This window comes from Ranitomeya imitator, chromosome 7, assembly GCF_032444005.1.
Source record: "Ranitomeya imitator isolate aRanImi1 chromosome 7, aRanImi1.pri, whole genome shotgun sequence".
NCBI lineage: Eukaryota > Metazoa > Chordata > Amphibia > Anura > Dendrobatidae > Ranitomeya > Ranitomeya imitator.
Window position 1 is genome coordinate 71,786,595 of NC_091288.1, and position 4,116 is coordinate 71,790,710.

The following is a 4,116-nucleotide window of genomic DNA, read 5'->3' on the forward strand; positions in this document are numbered from 1 at the left end:
GATGGTGGCTACAAAGTCTTTCTTAATTTACCTCTGCCCTTGCTGTTGGGCCAATATACCAAAGAACACTGTGTCATTCACTGCCAGAGGCCACACTAGCCTAAGGTGAAGTGGGTTTTCCTGATAGTAGAGTGGTTAATTTATTGTATTTCTGTATTCTATACTGTCTAAAAATAAAATGTTATTGAATGAAACGTAAGGATGCTTTGTCGTTGGTGGGACCAGAAATCTCTAGAAGCCTTAAAGAACGCCTGTCACTTCTTGTATTGTGTTGCCAATGAAAACAACAATTTTGGAGCATCTTTTAATAGAATTCTACATTGTCTATTCCTCTCTTCTACCTAGAAACCTAGGAATACATTGACAACTAGGTGTTACATACTCTTTGTCTAATGAGTGCTGGCAGAGTCGGTGTGTGTACAGACGCGCCTTTTGATAGGGAGAATGGTAACACCCAATTGTCAGTTTTATACGTGTATTTCTTGGAGGAATAACCGAGGAATGGCACAATTTACAGTTTGAAGGAAAAGCTCTCCAGCATTGTTGTCCTTTACGGAATACAAGTTTTTAATAAAACAGGTCAGGTCTTCTTTAAATCTTCTAAAGGCCAAACTAAACTTATATGAGGTATATTGAGACAGGGTGGGAACAGTGACGTCACATGAGTCTTAGACTAGCAGTACATGTGATAGCATTGAGTTTACAGTAACATGTAATGAGTTTATAACATGAACCTTCAAATACTCCTCATATCAGTCACTAGCACAATGCTATAAGCAAGGTAGATGCAGCTAATAAAATGGATTAATACAGTACAGTTTTGGAAGTTGGGGGTCTTTGGAAGTCCCTTCATGCAGTAGTCCTTACCGATTAGACTTTACGTGCTGGGGCTTATCATATCATATGAATTTTAGATTGTTTTCGAGAAATGGTTAATTTGACTGCAAATAAAATGACTTGGGAATCATTTCTTGAACACTAATGATGTGGTCATCTGAGAAAAAAGAAGTAAAGAAGCTCACCATGCCAATATCGATCAGGATACCCTGGGAAGTTGATGAATGAATGTCAATTCCTGCTGGTGAAGTTCAGCTGTTGTAGAGCCAAAGAAGAAAAAAAAGGATTTTCCGGCATTTCCATCCAGAAAATCAATATTTTTTATTAGAAATTAATTTAAAAACAGGATAAAATCTTACACATTTCTGGCATACACTACACCCTTAGTCATAGGAAAATGATGTTGTCATCTGAGAGGTCAACAGGTTGAAGTGACCTGCGAGAGTCAAACTTGTAGCAGAATGTGTAAAACAACCCATATTGACATGTGACTGGTCCCAAAGTCAGCTCCATATGGGGTCTTCTGCTGGGCTTTTGGGGAGGATCCTTACATACTCTGGTTTGGCCAGTTTGGACCCTGACATCATTTGTATGGCTATATTGCGACAGTTGCAAGAAACTCAAAGATTTGTGTTATTTATTATATTAATGCTGGGGTATCATATGGTCAGGTAAATTAACACCAATAAATGTGGTTGTATTAAAAAAAACTAGAATATTATGTCACATGCTGAAATTATCCAAATGTAGATGACTACACCCCAATGGAGCAATTTAATCTGTTTAGTGTTAATCCTGCTGGATTAAACAGACAGATGTTGATATACATACTAATCTAAGATCTACTTGATGTTGATAAATCCAGTATTAAACACGTAAACCCTAGATTACAATTAGTTTTGCAGAACTAAAGAAGGGAACATCGTGGATGCTGCTGTCAAACTGTCATGGGGTGGTCCAAGTGTCACCAACAAGTTATAAATATACTGTATATTCCAGTACTAAAATGTCACATCATGCAGAGGGAGGGATAGAGATATTAGTCCTGATCTACTATTTTCTGCCCAATTTCCAGGATAGAAAAGTGACCGGTCTGTGTCTACATCGGGAGCATACCTCAAAAAAGAGTTTGGGGCTACCGATCAATATTAAGAAGAATTGCTTTTCTGAAGCTTTCGTAATACAGAGGCCACATACCATGAAGTTATATCCATCTCCAGAGACGTAACTTGAAGCTCATTCCTAATTTCTAATGCAAAGTCTGCAACATGCTCCCCCCAATGCCTTCATGTGCCATTTATAACACTGGAATCTTCTTACATAGTGAAAGGGCTGCTAAGCCCCCTCAGAAACCGTGATTCAGGTGGGTCTGTTTTGCACCACTTATAGCTGCACCACTACAAAGCTGTGAAGAGAAATTGATGTAGAAAATTACAAGACCTTCATTAGAAATCCCATAACATCTAAGTAGCAGAATCTTACTCTTATTTAATGCGTGATACCATCTATATGAAGATTATGATATGCTATGAATATGAAGTAGCATTCATGTTTCAGTGTCACGTGTCATAATGCTTTAACATGTTATACTCTTATAACGCAATATTAGGACAATCTTTGTATAGCAGAGTCTGGTGAATTTCCAAGGTTTGCCACCACCCCTGCTATAATGCCAGATCAGATCTCTGGATATATAATACTTAAACTGTAGATGAAGTGATATTGTGTTAGGCATCTGCTCCGGCTCAGTAGGGCTTCATCACCTTCTCCTATAGCCACTGCTCTCTGCTGTTCTCGATGCCAGGTTCTGGAATTGGCCTAGCATACTCCCATGTGATTATCTGCCTAGGCCTATATATGGCCTAACAAGACACACACCTGTGTCTTGGTATTAAAACTCTTAGTTTTCCTGTGTCCTGTCTCCCTTATGCCTCAAGTGCTTCTAGTTCCTGTTCAATACTTGTCTCCAGGTGTCCTGTATTCCTGCTGCCTCCAGTGCTTCCAGTTCCTTCTCCATGCCTGCTTTCAGGTGTCTTGTCTCCATGTGGCCTCTAGTGCGTCTAGTTCCTGCTCCATAGCTCTTTTCCAGTATCCTGTCTCCATTTGGCCTCTAGTGCTTCTAGTTACTGCTCCATGTCTCTTTTCCAGTGTTGTTTCTCCCTACTGCCTCCAGTGGTTCCAGTTCCTGCTCCATACCTACTTTCCGGTGTCCTTTCTCCCGGCTACCTCCAGTGCTTCTAATTCCTGCTCCATCCCTGGTCAGGTGTTCTGTCTCTCTGATGCCTCCAGTGCTTCTAATTCCTGATCCATACCTGGTCAGGTGTTCTGTCTCTCTGATGCCTCCAGTGCTTCTAGTTCCTGCTCCATACCTACTTTCCGGTGTCCTTTCTCTCTGCTACCTCCATTGCTTCTAAGGCTACGTTCACACTAGCGTTGTGCGCCGCTGCGTCGGCGACGCGACGCACAACGCACCGAAAAACGCGTGCGTTTTTCGACGCGTGCGTCGTTTTTTGACGAAAATCGGACGCAAGAAAAATGCAACTTGTTGCGTTTTCTTGGTCCGACGCTAGCGTCAAAAAAGACGCACGTGTCGGAAAACGCAACAAGCAAAAACGCATGCGTCCCCCATGTTAAACATAGGGGCGCATGACGCGTGCGTCGCCGCTGCGTCGCCCGACGCTAGCGCGACGCACACTAGCCGAACGCTAGTGTGAACGTAGCCTAATTCCTGCTCCATCCCTGGTCAGGTGTTCTGTCTCTCTGATGCCTCCAGTGCTTCTAGTTCCTGCTCCATACCTACTTTCCGGTGTCCTTTCTCTCTGCTACCTCCAGTGCTTCTAATTCCTGCTCCATCCCTGGTCAGGTGTTCTGTCTCTCTGATGCCTCCAGTGCTTCTAGTTCCTGCTCCATCCCTGGTCAGGTGTTCTGTCTCTCTGATGCCTCCAGTGCTTCTAGTTCCTGCTCCATACCTACTTTCCGGTGTCCTTTCTCTCTGCTACCTCCAGTGCTTCTAATTCCTGCTCCATCCCTGGTCAGGTGTTCTGTCTCTCTGATGCCTCCAGTGCTTCTAATTCCTGCTCCATCCCTGGTCAGGTGTTCTGTCTCTCTGATGCCTCCAGTGCTTCTAGTTCCAGCTCCATACCTGCATTCCATAACACACTGTTAGGCAAATTTTGGGACACTGCGGCTCATGCCGCTGTCCCCTGACTGCTGCGCCTTCTCCACGCTTGTTGGTGAGAGATCTCCCATCGAGTGAGGCAAGGATGAATACGGGGTTAA